At 46.0% G+C, this 16,109-nt stretch overlaps 1 protein-coding gene across 14 annotated transcripts in view; it reads left to right on the plus strand.

The window, feature by feature from the left end:
- Positions 1–16,109, plus strand: part of LOC135388830 (gonadotropin-releasing hormone II receptor-like) — a 774,956-nt gene that overhangs the window by 648,049 nt on the left and 110,798 nt on the right. For 13 of the 14 annotated variants that reach the window (XM_064618671.1, XM_064618668.1, XM_064618672.1 and 10 more), the window contains one exon: positions 13,376–13,602. The gene's annotated coding sequence lies outside the window, so the exon portion shown is untranslated. Of the gene's footprint in view, positions 1–7,926; positions 8,012–13,375; positions 13,603–16,109 lie in introns of those variants that run through there. The other variant, XM_064618675.1, reaches the window with a different exon arrangement.

Consider the following 16,109-nt stretch of genomic DNA (forward strand, 5'->3'; position numbering starts at 1 on the left):
CATTGCAATTTATTGATCCGCTACAGTAGGGTAAGAAACGGGAAATTCATGTGTGTCAATGGGACGGATAGTCAGGTCAGGACCCTTTTCTACACATGCATACAAATGGTGTAGCTTAAATTTCGCTACGATGAGGAATGAACTTCACCGTCTTCCTACCTCACGTGACCGTGTCAGCAGTGCTTCTGAGCGCTGTAGTTGAAAAAAAAAAAAAAAAAAAACGTGAGCACTACGCTAATTGGTCATAGTATACTGGTCATCTATAGGACATTCCAGATTGTGTCGAGACTGGGAGGTACCCGGGTTCGAATCCCGGTGCCGGCTGTGCTGTCTGGGGTTTTTCCTGGGTTTTCCTTAGACGCTTTCAGACATATGTCGGCACAGTTCCCTTAGAAGTCGGCCCAGGACGCACATTTCCCCAGGGCGTCAGTCGTGACGTTGCCCACCTCTGTGAGGCCGACAACGGCGAGCCCTTTCACGAGCACCACAACCACCTCATTCAAGATTGTGCTTGTTCAACAGCAGGATATAAGCCCGATTAAGGCTGTTTCACTACACGCTGTACACAGTTGACTTCACCCTACCTGGCATCACCATTGTTCGGCCATCAAAGTCCGACTCGTGGAAACTGTTTTATTTATTTTTATTTTTTCTGCACTATAACCCAGCGCATGCGGTGTTACATTGAAAAAGAGGATATGTCATGCTCAGAGTTGTACGTAACCCGTTACTAGTAATTGCGTTACTAGTAATCAATTACTTTTTTAGTAAATTTTAACGTAATCAATTAATTTTGTGAGCAAGTAATTTTCCAAGTAATCTGATTACAATTTCCGGTAATCAATTACTGAGCAATCGATTACATTTTTAAGCTTCTGTCAACAATGGCAACACTTTTCAGCAAGCCCGATCTTCGACTGAAGCAATAACGCAGAGGTCACTGTGACGGCCGTCTCTAGTCCTCACGTGTTCCATGCAGACCACAGTAATACGATAATTTCTTACAACTGCCACCTACTGGAGCAACAGTAACAATAGCAACAAAACGAAGCGGATGTTTCAACGCCTATACGGTCGTCCTCATCAGGGACAGGAGGCGAGACAATTTAAAAGTAACGGTAAAAGTAACGCGTTACATTTCTAATCGATAACGTATTACATTTTTGATGAAGTAATTTGTAACGGTAAAGAATTACTTTTCAAGCAGTAGTAACAGTAATTGTAATCAATTACTTTTTTCGAGTAACGTGTACAACTCTCATGCTCCTGGACTTTGTTCAATTTCTGCCAAGTCACATACCCACAAAAAACGACGCTAACAGGACGCACGTAGAGTAAACACATACTATATGTTCCACATTTTGCGTGGGCATTATTCGAAGAAACCCAGCGGCAATTGCTTTAACAGATATTCACTTGAAGTCTTCTCGGTTTGGGGTATTTTGACTTATCCCCTTATTGCATACAGGGGTTCAATTCTAAATACAATTTCGTTGCCCCATTAACTTGGAAAACGAAAAGGTCGTAAGCTGCCTCTTAAAGTTAATCAAGTGTAAATGTTTGTATATATATAGTGTGATAATATTTATATTGATTGCGGGATCAAATAATTTAATAGGGCCATTCCACGCCAAGTGATCAAGAGCTGCCGCGCGACCCCCCCCCCCCCCCTAGATTTTTATGTGAATTTTTTAGGTGGTTCCTTATGACTCCAAAAGCAACGGAATATTGGTCTTTTCTAACGAAATTTACATTGAGTTTGAGTTGTGTTTTGTTATAGAAAAAAAAAGGAAGATATTGAATTCGTCACCTGACGAATTCTGCTACTCCCACAAAGGAAATGAAATGAAATGAAAGTAAAAAGAAAAACGAAAAGATAAAAATAGAAAAACATCACCCCTCCCGGTCACCGAACTGTACGTGCACATGCGTAGCTACATCCCCTAGAAGTGAACTGAATTGCAAGAAACTGACAGGAACGGGGAACTCGACGGCACATGCCTAGGATGCGGTTTTAAAATACAGATTCCATATCACTGCTCACTATGAAGCTGACAAGCCTTGATAACGCCGCATCTCTCTTCTTGGGTTCCCACACACCCAGCACCTTGACTATATCGAAGGTTCTATTGTCCAAGCGGGCTAGAGCAGTCTTCAATGTTGCTCTTTGGGATGCATATCTTGTGCAGTGCATAACGATGTGTTCCGTGTTTTCCACAGATGCACACACTGGACAGTTCGCTGATTAGCCCTGCCGACTTTATGGAGAAACTGTTTACCATACGGAACGAAACTGATGCAAAAGTGTTTGTATAGGTAACGGTACGCTGGACGGAACACGGAATTTCAGCTCCGGGTCAATCTGATGAAGCAAGGATGACCGTCTGTCGACTTGTAACCGTTGCCTTCTGCATATCTCTTCTGTCAGCAATTTTAACAGGTGTTTCACATCTGACTTGGAGTATGTAACCAGGTGTTCCGTTGACGATAGGTGCGCTATATCTGCTATCTCATCTGCAGCTTCATTACCCCGTATGCCAACATATCCAGGAATCCACTGAAGCAGTATGTCGTGGCCAGTATCTACTGCTTTCTTGTATGCGATGAGAATGTCCCGTACTATTGGCGCCATACAGCCACTTCCCAAGAATGATGTTATGGCTTGGAGACCGGCCTTTGAATCGCAATGTATGACCCATAGCGTGGGCACCTGGCGTGCGGCCACATACTGGATTGTCAGCTGCATGGCTACCAATTCCGCTGTTGTCGGCGATGTGCTGTGGCACGACAAATGCTGATGAAGACCCAGACGTTGACGTCGACCCGTCTGTAAAAATTGCGGTCCTAGCACGATAGCTCTCCATCAGAGACAGACAGTACTGTTTCAGCACTGGAGATGGTAGATTTTGTCGAATTTTCACAACTTCCCAATATTTTACTGCGGCTTACAGTGCACCGACGGGGTTTGATTTTTTTTTTGTGCTTAAAGCACAACACGGGGGCTATGTGGCAAAAAATTTTGAAGAAGAAATTTCAGGATTTTATATTGCAAAAAAATCGTAAACTTGCGCAACCTTTGCAAACTTCGTGGGCGCCACAAGCGTCGAGCCCGTCGAGTGCGATGGTGAAAATTGCTTACATACGGTAAAATGAACTCTCCCCTATCAAATAAGATGCTTTTTAACATGCTCCGTGCTTACGTGGGCCGTAATGCCTGCTTAAAACGACATGGGTTTTCGCCCAGCACTGCATCTTTAAGGGGTCCATGCACCCCATAAATTCCAATTTCGTTAGAAAAGACCAATGTTCTGATGCTTTTGGAGTCATAAGGAACCACAAAAAAATTCACATAAAATTCTAGCGGGGGTCGAGCGGCGGATCATTGGCGTGGAATGGCCTAATAACAATTCATTTATTAACAAATTAAAATGAGCTGTTTTGTGTGTCTTACCGGCTGAAAGCATTCTCGTGCAAAAAAGAAGAAAGAAAGAAAAAGTAGCGACTAATAAAGCACCGTCAAAACAGAACTCCACCCAGACTTGTACACGTTACGAAAAAGGGTAATTGATTACCGTTACCTTTACCCTGTACGAAAAAGTATTCGTTTTTTTTATTGTTACAAATTACTCACCGGAAAAAGTAATGAAAGTAAGCTCTGCTTTAGAGGACGACGGAAGCGAAAATAAGCTGCAAAGCTGGTTATCTCATATTGCGGTGTGTACCAAAACAATGCGGAATTCGACTTAGATTTACGTATATTAGTTGAAATGCCGCCATAATCGCGATATAAAATTGGGCCGCGGAGCACTCTGAGCCCCCGGTGAGCGTCTCCGCGCCGCCGTAGCAGACCACGGAAGTGACGCACGCTGTCTCTCCTGTTGGAGTCCCAGGCCTTCATTTCGCGACTGTTTTGCGATTGGAGGTTGATTTTCGCGACTAGAAAAACTGTACATGCTTGTGAAGTGTTTCCTGGCTGTGCTACAGCATGTTGCTGACCTCCTTTCGGCAACGCGAGGACAGAGTGTTCCTTGGACGAACGATACACGGATAGACAGCACAAACACAGCGTCAAACATCGACTGACGTTTATTACAAAGACAACACTACCGAGGCTAGCCCCCAAAATTCGTCCGAAGGAAGATGACCTCATTCTCTCTAGGGGTGAGAGTCTTGCTGCTTGCATTGGCTGGCTGTCTTACCTTGCGTCTGTTCAGGATATGTTTCAGAACAAACACGCTCTACTAGTCTGTGGTTGTTTCCGTGACCGTATTGGCCATTGGCGCTCGACTGGCAATCAAGAGATGCGTAGTTCAAATTCCGCCGATGTCTAACTTTTTTATGAGTCATATTTCAATCGTTTCCGAAAGACAGACTTATTCTCGCAGGGAATCGGTCTATGCCTACTTGGAGACAGGGGAAACAAGACAAGCAGTGCGCAGACATATTGTTGACGAATGGTTCAAAACAAATCCGGAGGTGCTCATTAGCCATGGCTTGTCAACAAAGTACATCAGGCTGAAAGAAGGAGTGGCCCCTTCTGTATTTTCACGGAAACGGAAGGCACACCTCTTTACCTCCACTTGCCGTTTCGGCGTACGTCTGATTTCCGCTGCGGGGAAAAAAAGGGAGAAGAAACATAGGTACGAACCCATCTCTCATCAGATATATCGCCTTCAGACTTCCGCGAGATCTCCGAATCGAACATCTTGAGGCGTTGTTCGGAATTCGCCGTGCTTATCCCGTTCATCTGGCAGCCGCACATGGAGCTCGAGAGATATTTGACGTCACGCGCTCCTCAGATTTTCCCGCAATGCTTTGCGGCAACGAGCGCGCTCCATGGGCGATCGTGTCGGGTGGGCGGCCCAGCGGGCTCGTAATCGTAAAAAATATGCCAATCCGTACACCGTACTAAAAAAAATATAGGTGGCACCATCTTTCTACGTAAGATTTACACCTTGTTCGGATCCTTTCTTGCAATTGACAAATTTCGCTTCCGTTGTCCTTTAACAGTGCACTGCATAGAGTGATACCACTCCTGATCTGTGGGTAACGGGAGACCTTTTTGTGCCACTTACGCAGTTATGTTGTCACAAAGAGGCATACGCCTCTCGCTTTCCGCAGATCAGGAGTGGTATCACTCTATGCAATGCACTGTTAAAGCAGAGCTTCACCACATAACACGCTTAAGGACAGTCATTGCAGAGAACGATACTGTTATCACTCCTGATTTGTCAAAAGTGAAGGGCGTACACTTTTTTGTGAGAGTTATTCAGTTACGTTAATTGCCACAAAAAGGCGCGTGCCTTTTTCAGTGAAGTGAACGCTGTCATTCGAGATTGTAATTGGTCAAGAGCATGTTATGCAGTTCTGTTTTAAGAGTGTAGTTTCATCGTTAAGAATTATAATCTCCCGATACACTTTAAAGACAGATGGTGGTGGTGATGTTGAAAGGGCTTGCCGTTGTCGGCCTCACGGCCTTTAAAGACAGAATTTCACCGCATAACATGATCTGCGCCAACCGATGCGCCGATCGATGCTTCTGATTTGAGCAGAGAGCAGAGCGTACGCTTTTCTGTGACAATTAACGAAACTGCATGAGCGTCACAGAGAGGTGTCCACCTCCCATTTTGAACTGATCATGAAATAGATCAATATCATTCTGAATGATGGTTGCTTGTGAGCATGTGGCGAAGTTTTCTTTTTATAGGCTGTAGCGATAATCTGGACCACCTGGGGCCATACACTCTTAAAAATGAACTTCACCGCAATCTCGAATGATATCGTTATCTACCCTGATTTGCAAAAAATCGGAGGCGTACGCCTTTTTGTGACAATTATGTACAGCATAAGTGTCACAAAAAGGCGTACGCCTCCCGTTTTCAACAAATAAGGGCAGATAACGATATCATTCGAGACTATGATTGGCGAGGAGCGTGCTATGCGGTGAAGTTCATTCCTGTAAGAGTGTATCCTCGTCAAAGTAATCGACATCGATTACGTTGTGTCTCGCCTGCCATTGGTCGTCACGTGAAGAAGGCGTGAAGAACAGAGGTGAATGTCACGCACCCTCAACCAATATCAGCCAACCAAGCAACAATACCTCAACCAACAGCAGCTCGCGTGACCGAGAGGTTAGCGTGCTGGCCATCATGCCCTGTCATATCGAGACTGGGTGATACCGGGGTTGGAATAGCGGTGACGGCTGTGCCGTCCGGGGTTTTCCTGGGACTTTCTCGGACGCTGTCAGACATATGTCGGCACAGTTCCCTTAGAAGTCGGCCCAGGACGCACATTCCCCCAGAGCGTTAGTCGTGACGTTGCCCCCCTCTGTGAGGCCGACAACGGCGCGCTCTTTCGACAGTACCACCACCACCGTACAACCGCCAATATTCGAACTCTTGATCCCGTAGATGAAGTAGATGAAGCATGAAGTGTGCAGGATCAAGTGCTCGACTATTGGTTGAGGGCGCGTGACGTTATTCTCCGTTCTTTTCTTACTTTTCTATCAGCGCACCCTGTTATCAAGCATGCGGAAGAACACGTAATTCCGCGGAAGATACGCGAGGAAAATATGTAATCTGAAACCGATTACTTAATTACTCGCAAAAATGTCTAGACCCAATGATTTTTTTCTTTGTTTTTTTTTTTTCCTCTGAGAGTTATGTACTCAAGACCCTCAATGGTGTATCAGATGTCGCGATGCTGTCTCACGCGTACTTTGAAAGTTTTTGTTTTAAAAGTTTGTTTTTATTTTCAGTTAATTAATGACCGTCCGTATATCATTTTCACGCTGCATGGTTAATGAATGATACGTCAGAGATGCTCCCAAAAAAGAAAGCTTCCCCATAGGCGGCGCCTTTCTCAAATTATTCTGGCCTGGGGATTTATCTGAGACATCCTGTATATAAGGTACATGGAAATTTTATAAGGTACATATGTGTGTACCATATAAAACTGTACCTCTTATACACGCAACTTTGTTTGGCCTTTGTTGCGCCCTTCTACTATCAGCACTTTTTTTTTTTTTTTCATATATCGCCCCAAAAAGGTCGGTGCATTTCAATAATGCACAAAAGCACAGAGCAAAACCGTCTTCAAACAACTCTTGATCTGGCTGTGATTCCTGGACAATACTACTCTTCTTTTCTCTTTGGATTTCATTTTGGTTTCATGAAGAAATAATAAAAAACATTTTAGAATATTCACATCGTGTTTCCACTACATCTTCGGTTGCGACAGTCTTGAGTGTTAAATTTGTCGTAATATTCTAAATAGATACTCGCATGATGGGAATTGACGTTCTGAGGCTGGAACACATAGAAAGAACAAATACATACAAAGCCTCAAATGCCTAAAAAATTAATGATGAACGAATGATGTCGCTGAAAAGGTCCTACAGCTGGCAAACCTTTTCAGTGACTTCCTTCTTTCTTTCGTCAGATATTTGCAGTTTTCTTTTCTTTCTTTTTTATTTTGTGTTAGCGCCACGTAGCAACTGTGGCTATGAGCGACGTACAAACGTGAACAGATCAAGAGAGGTCAGCAGGAAGGAGTAGGAGTCAAGGGGATTGGTGTGCCTTCTGGGCCGACTCCAGAGGGAACTAACCGTGCCGACATCAGTCTGGAAAATCTGCCGGAAAACTCAGGGAAAACCTCAGACAGCACAGCCGACGGTGGGATTTGAACCCATCGCCTCCCAGACCACGCTTTAGCCCACTCGGCCATGCCGCACAGAAGTGCGATGAACCGGGGTTATCTTATCTTAAACTGCGCCCATGTAGGCACGTGGATCACATTTTGCTATTTTAGTTCCGCCGGCAACATCCTGTCCCATCTTTAGCCAATCAAATCTTTCGTACCTGCGCAAGGAAAAATTTGCTGTAGGGCTACTATAACTGTAATCTCGTCCACGTGGGCACATTTATAGTCGCAAAACCACTTTCTGCGTTCGATGAACTCGGGCTTAACCGCTCCAACATGGACACCAGTGACGATGCATCCTATGCGAACGGTAAGTCATTTTATGAGGTTTTCGATTTGCAGACCGACAATTGCTCTTCATAGCGACATTTCACGATAACTTTATGCAGTTAATCAGTAGAAAGGGTAATTTCAACACCGCATACATGCACGCGTGTGCGCGATGAACCATACCTCACCCGAGCGTGCGCACATGTCTGTTTGTGTTTGTAATAGCAGTGAGGCATGTTAGTGATACATGCCGGTTTCACCGTTTCCGGTTTGGTGGCAAAAACGACATCCGGTTTCACAGCAAACACGCTCTGCGCCAACCACTGTGCCGATTGATACAGATATCGCTTCTGATTTGAGGAGAGAGGGGGTCGTATACGCCTTTTTGTGGCAGTTCAAATTGCCACAAAAAGGCGTACGCCTCCCGTTTTCAACACATCGGGAAAGCGAAAGATATAATTCTGCATGGCGGCTGGTTCCTAGCGTCCTTAGTCGCGGGAGGACCGCCGGGGTCTCCGCCGGCTTCATCTCCAGCTGCCCAGGTACTGGGCTAACATCTGATCATCTTACCTTTAATACCAATTCACATTAATGAGCTTAACATGCGTGACATTTCACCTCGTGACATTTCGTGACATTCTAGCGCTGGCATGAGGTAAAATACACACACACACACACACACACACACAAACAAAAAAGAAAGAAAGAGGGACGATGATGGGTGCGTTTTCTTATTCAATTCTGGCAACTCCGAGTTACTCTCAGCCGGCGAGAAATATCTAGAGTAGCTAGAGCAGCAGAAATTACGTCATAACTCTGACAACTCTTCTTTGTATTGCCAACTGTAGGATGGGACAAGCGTAAGCTTGCCCACAGCACGCTTCAAAAATAAAGCGCCACCTGTGGCAAACCCAGCGCCACCTGTGGCACGCAAGGTAGCCGTCTTTCTGACGTCACACAGAAGCTAGCAGACGACGATGCGTCGTCTGCTACCAACCGTCCCGTTGACAGACAATATGGGTGGTGTTCAATTTCGGACTGGTTAAAAATTGTCTAACATTCTCAAAATCTGCTGGAGTGCACGCATCTGCGTTAAGTTGTTAAACAGACCGTATGCCACCACTTCCACATCGTCTCGCCCGTCAGGTCGGTCCGGCATTTTCAGCGCAGAGTAACTCTAGCCGTTCGAAAATTACGGTCAAAGGTGGCTACTCTGGAGTCACGTGATGATAAAGGCTCTGACGTCGTTACCCAACTCCCTGGCTACTCGACTTGAATAAAAAAACGCACCCGATGAGATGGGGCTGATGCTGCTCCAATGCTATTTGTAGATAGTGAGAGATTATGATGGCGATGAGAATTCAGGTGATCAATGCAGGATGGAGAGGCCTGTTGATGACAGGAAATCCCAAAGGTGACGGAGATCTTTGTACATATGTGGTTAAGTACATACCATCCTATTACATGCGTAAATTTCATTAGAAACCTATGCTGTTCTTCTGATCGGCTTTGTTGTTAATCCACTGTCCCGTATATTCATCTGCTACCATTTTTAGTACGTTTTATCAGATTCTCATCGGGCGTCCCAAGGTGGTCCCAAGGCCCGGACGTCCCTTCGTAGGTGGTAGCCAAGGTCCTGCTGAAGACTGGCAGGTGGTAGGTTCGAATTCTACCACCGTCTGTGCTGTCTCAGGTTTTCCCTGGGTCTTCCGAAGATTTAACAGACGAATTTCGGCACATTTCCCCCTGAAGGCGGCCCAGGACGTATACAAACCCCTCTGTCCCCTACTCCTTCCTGGTGTCCTCTCTCCATCTGTCCACATCTCTACACGGCTCATAGGCACAGTTGCTTCGGGCGCTAACACAGAATCAAAAAAACCATTGTCATCGTAACTAATAATTAAGTTATCATGCAAAACAGCATACATGAAACATATACAAACACATACTTGAGCGTGTGCACCGCCCATTTAAACTGCATAATGGTGGTGGTTGTACCACTGGAAGCAAAGCGGTAAACAATATTTCAAATTACATTGCTCCGGGGCTCCGCTGTGCTTCTGGAACAACAGCAGCAACAACAATAACTGATGACGATGACGTGGGGTATTTCACCGCGGTGGTACGGTACCCCACCCCATTGCTTCTGGAAGAAAATCCCTAACCTAAATCCGTGTGCAACGCCCCTTGAAAATGCAATATGCCGGTGGTTGTACCACAGGTACGAAAGCGGTAAACAATAATCAAAATTACATCGCACCGCTGTGTTCCAAGCAGAAGAACTATCTGGATGCGTGATTTCCGCTAATAGGCCTCGCAGCCCTCAATGGCCTCATTAGTAACTTAGGAAGCGCCCTCATAGCAGGCCTCATTGGTGATGGCCTCAAGGCCTTTAGTACATATTTGCATAGTTTGGGGCGGACGGATCTCACTCCATATAGGCGGCGTGCTCCGGATGCTCTCACATCCTTGCTTCAAGATATCAAAGTGGGCAATGCATCTTGACTCTTTGGGTCATTGGCCTCTTGGGTTCTCTGTTATCTGAGTGACTGTTTTGTCAGTCTTTTGGCAGCCAGTTTGTGCCCAGAGACGCAGATATCTTTCGACACAGATTTCTCATTCCTTTTTCCTCATTGCCTTTGATTGTGATGCAGCACGCAACAATAAGAGCTGTGGAGTAGCCGGAATCTGTGTCGCTGCTGGCAAGGAGAGCTATACCCTCCTTTTAGACGTTTTGTTTGAATGCGGCAAATGCACTCCTGTACCTCGGTGGAGTGTAGCGTCAGTGGAGAGAGGTCCTTTCATTCTTGCGATGCGCTATCTCTCTCCCTCATTTGTTTCCTTAGTGCGCGCCTCGGTGTTAAGATACGTTACGATAAGAAACGTTTCGGCAGCTGGAGATGTAGCAGATTGGAAGATATTTACGATAGCGTTCCTAAAACACGATAAGCCAAACATCTGATTGCTTTTGACAACATTTGATAACATTTTTGATAATATTTTTGATAACATCGTGTTGTGAGTCTTTGGTTTAACAGCTTCCTTTATTCTTGGAAAGTTTAAGCGTTCAGAGGCAGGAACAGACAAACACAATATAAAGCTTCCTCCTTTTATTTCTTCGTTCCGTTATTGTGTCGTGTTCATATAGAGCGCTCGCTCACACTAGTCTCTAATGACTGCACAATGCATTTGATGTAATGTCGTCAATGTCATCTGGCACCACAGTGTAAGCGACGCACTGCGGAGCGTTCGCGCAAGTATAGAGCCCGCAGATTTGCCGCCACTACTGCGCGAGACGCGGACGCGTTCGCTAAAGAAAATGAACGTAAGCGCCGTGCCACCGAGAATACCAGGGGGCGGGGTGCTTGCAAAGCGTACTACCGAAGGAGGGGCCGAAATACGCGCGACGCTGCATAAATACTAAACCATACTACACTCTTAAAAATGAACTTCACCACATAGCACGCCCCAAGCCAACCATAATCCCGAGTGACATCGTTCTCTCACATGATTTGTGGAAAACGGGAGGCGTACGCCTTTTTGTGACAATTAACATTTCTGCATAAGTGTCACAAAAAGGCGTACGCCTCCCGTTTTCAACAAATCAAGGAAGGGAGCGATACACTCTTAAAAATGAACTTCACCACATAGCACGCTCCTAGCCAACCATCATCCCGAATGACAACGTTCTCGCCCCTGATTTGTTGAAAACGGGAGGAGAAGCCTATTTTGTGCCGTGCATAATGGCACAAAATAGGCTCCTCCTCCCGTTTTCAGCAAATCAGGGGCGAGAACGTTGTCATTCGGGATGATGGTTGGCTAGGAGTGTGCTATGTGGTGAAGTTCATTTCTAAGAGTGTATCACCCGGGATGATGGTTGGCTAGGAGCGTGCTATGAGGTGAAGTTCATTTTTAAGAGTGTACACCTGGAAATACTTCGTTACCCGCCTAATCCATGCACTGGCCGAAGTCGAACGTAAACGTCGACGCGTAGAAACCCATCGTGAGAACGCCGAGGACACAGGGGACGTTCAATTTGGATGATGTGAATGTGCCGACCACACGCAACGGCACAACGATAGACCGTGTGTTCCCGAGAAGTGTTAAGCATCGTTCACACTACTGCGTTTCATTGCGTGCGTGAACTTTCTCCGACGCACGCATCGAGCCGCCCAAGCGGGAACAAATCGCTGCCTGCTATACGCTTGCGTGCTGAAGCACTTCCCCTGTGCTGTGTGATATGAGTTTCAACAAGGCCGTAGTAAACATGGAATGCATGGAAGTTGTAAGAAAGAAATATGCACACTCTAAGAAACAAGGGCGTGAAAAGGTGGTAACTTCTGTAGTTACCACCTAGAGTCTTCAAAATGAACTTCACCGCACAGCACGTTCCTAGCCGGTCAGCAACAACAACAACAAATAGATCGTGACTATGGCCCGGGGTGAACTTCATCACAGAGCACGCTCATAGCCAACAATCGTCTCGGATGATATCGTTATCTGGCGTGATTTGTTGAAAACGGGAGGCGTACGCCTTTTTTGTGACACTTATGCTGTTTATAATCGTCACAGAAAAGGCGTGCGCTTCCTGTTTTCAACAAATCAGGCCAGATAACGATATCATTCGAGATGATGGTTGGCTAGCGAGGTTTCTCTCTTTTTTTTTTTTTTTCGAGATTTCTTGTAGGTGTTGGTGACATAGGCTCTGGCCGTTGGTTCGATATTGCTTAGTGCGCATTGGGTCACGTGATTTTCTACTTGCAAGCGTAATGTCTGCACTTGATGCCATGTACGCTTCTGCCGCTCTCATTTATCGCTAGCCCCATATTTATGAAATTCGCCTAGATTTATCAGATATCTAAAGGTAGTAAATGACATCCGGGCCTCTGGTGGACAGGTAGTAGGGTGGATGTTTCAACCAGCTCATGGTTACATTCTTCATGCTCTACTCTTCGGTTCGGCTGTCTAAGAAAGCAACGAACTCTACACTCGATATGATTGTTTTTTTTTTTTTTTCAGTTCATCCTGGGCTAAGCAACATACACCGAGGAAATTGTGTTGTGTGGTCTCATTGACCTTAGACAACTAAAAGGAGTTAGCACCGCACGTGAGGACGACGGCCTCCTGTAAACTAAGCGTCGGGGCATTATACTTTGCGGTGCTGTCCTGAAGTTCCCCTAACAAGCGGGCACAATCTTCTGTGGCTCATTTCTTAGAGTCAACAATACATCCCCGGGAAGATATTTCCTATTTTTTTTATGACAATAGTATGACAAGTATGACATAGTTTAATATAGTAGTAATAGTATGACAATAGTATGACTGGGCAGAGCGCTCAATAAAACGTGTGACAGCTGAATAGTTTTAATCCATTTCTTACGTAGTTTAACGTTATTCCTTTCAGAATTGTACAGCCAAGGTATCCTTGAACAAAAACATCGCCATGCTAAAACCGAGCGCATGAAAGCAAGATGCAATGTGTCGCAGCAGAGTTCCAGCAGAGCAACTCCAGTAAGAAGCGGGAAATAGGATCATTTCTGCTCTGCATTTATCCGGCGAAGCAATCCTCGTTCTGCTTGACGGAATTCTAGGTCACCACCGAGCGTTTCGGACGGGAAGAATGCAAATGAGGTATGTGACTTGTTACTCTCATGGGCTTAACACCGTCGACGACAGTAGCGCCAGTCAAGCGGTGGCGCACGCGGATAACGCTATCTGTAATGTCCAGCTTATTCTTGTAATAGAACGACTAGTATGACGGCAAGGAGCGGTGGGATGCATGTGCAGTTTATTGATGTCTTTATTTTCTTCCATTCACGTCGATATACATGAATGCCGAGGGCCTTACAAAAGCAGCGGAGCTGCCTGACAAAGGCCAGAACCCCCGCTGGCAAAACAGCAGCAATGCAGATTGGATACGCGAACGTTACGTTACAAAGTAGTACGGAAAAGAGCATTTATTACAGTTGCGACAGAATTACAGCTGTCACAATTGAAGAGTTATTGTATTGTGGAGAAAATGAGCTTTCAGTCGATTGTATGTTGTAGAATTTAAGCAGAAGGTCTATGGCAACGTTGTAACAACAGCAACAACAACAATAAATGAAAAAGAAATGACGATGGCATGGGATGTTTCCCCGTGGTAGCCACAGGACCGTACCCCATTTCACAGAGGTTAATATGAGAGGATGAATTATGGTGAACGCGGAACGACATGTCGGAATGTCGAGGAGTCCAGTGGCTTGCATGAAAGCAAAAAGAGGAGCGAAAAGCCCGGCGCTGATGCGCAAAGGAGCTCCATGGGCCAAGTACTTTGGACAAGCTGAATGGTCTATGGTCAAGGAGCTCAAGTTGGTATCGAAGCGTAGCAACACTCGGCGTTCACACGTGTACCGGTTACAGTCCTCGATCATATGGAGGATCTTAGCTGAGGTGTGGCAAGCTGGGTACAGCGCCGTGTTACTCTAAGATCAGGAAAAGATCTTCCAGGAACAGCACCGCAAGCGGTACTGCCCCGACGACCTTGTTATCGGCTTGTTACTGTAACCCAGCTTAACCCGGAACAGAGGGGTGAAGGCGACGTTGAGTCGTGGACGCCGCAGAAGTGACGTAAAGCTGCGAGGGAGGCTACCTGGCATCTTAAATGATAACAACGCAGCTCGTTCAGTAGGAATGGAAATCTGATGCCAACCAGTTCGCTGGGCGCTGGCCCGCAGTGCCAATTGTAGAGAATGAAAGATGACGATGGAGATGGCAGTTCACCTGATCGAAGCATGGTGGAGAGGCTGGCTGATGACAAACACTCCCAAAGGTGAAGGATACCTTGATGTAGGTGAGCAGGATTGGACCAGGGGCCCACCACCTTGCCGAGGGTAAAAGAGCGGTGGTCGACTGCATGCATCCCTCGCTGGTAGGCAGGGAAGTCTGTGAGTAGGTGGTGCTGGTCAGCGCACACATTGCACGTTGCACAAAGGCCCGATGACGCACGGCCAAGGCGCTACCTCATCGCTTGGGCAAACGCAACGTTGAGCCACACGCGGTGAAGAGGAGATGCGTAGTGTGGTGGAAGGCCACGATGCGAAGGCCAGCGAAAGAGGCCGCGTGGAGCAGAAAGTAGGATGTCATGTCGTGTAGCCACTGAGATCTCACCTTGTTTGCAGAGATAGCATGGCGAAGGGCCCGACGGTCGCCAAAGATTGCAAAAATTATACATTAATATGTATTAAACACTTTGGTGATTTGAAAAACATTGCTTTCAAACAACACGATGAAAGAACGAGGAGGAACAGACAAATACAAATGCACAGAGGGACAAACAACTTCCGGCACTTGAACGTCCTTCGCGTGTCTCTGCCGCGAATGGTTTCGCAGCAGGCCGCACATGTAGCCTATATGAGGAACGCCTCGTCCACCACAGCCAGCAAGCAGTGCTGAGAGATGCTGTGACAAACAATACAAGCTCATAATTCATGGTGCAATAAATGATGGTGCCACCGTGATGACGATACACTTCCGGCAGCTACTCGCAGAAAGTGTGTCATCGTGCATGTATCTAAGGCAGTGATTTTCAACTTACGTTATTCGGGGGAACATATGATTAATCGTGTCAGCACCACCTCAAGGAACTCACTGGGATGTATAGAAGTGGGTGGGGCGAACGAGACAGGTATCAAATTTTTCTTCTGTATAAATGATTATGTAATTGCGTGATTATGATAGTAATATTATAATCATACCCCCGAGTGACATCGTTATTTCCTCTGATTTGCTGAAAACGGGGGACGTGCACCATTTCTGTGGCATTATGCAGCTCAACATTGCCACAAAAATGACGTACGCCCCCCCCCCCCCCCGTTTTCATGAAATCAGAGGAGAGAACGTTGTCATTCGGTATGATGGTTGGCTTGGCTAGGAGCACGCTATGTGGTGAAGTTCATATTTAAGAGTGTGTGCAGTGGTGGGCCTTCACCGTGCAATGTGGTGAAGCTCGGTTTTTAGAGTGTGAGAAGAGTATAGGTTAAACACAACATAGTCACAGTTCTCATCATCAAGAGTATATGAAGAAGCAAAACAAAATGTGTTCAGAGCAGAGCGACCCTCACACGGTAAAATACAATCATACACCCACGGTATTTGTC

The sequence above is a fragment of the Ornithodoros turicata genome, chromosome 3 (assembly GCF_037126465.1).
Source record: "Ornithodoros turicata isolate Travis chromosome 3, ASM3712646v1, whole genome shotgun sequence".
NCBI classification, from domain to species: domain Eukaryota; kingdom Metazoa; phylum Arthropoda; class Arachnida; order Ixodida; family Argasidae; genus Ornithodoros; species Ornithodoros turicata.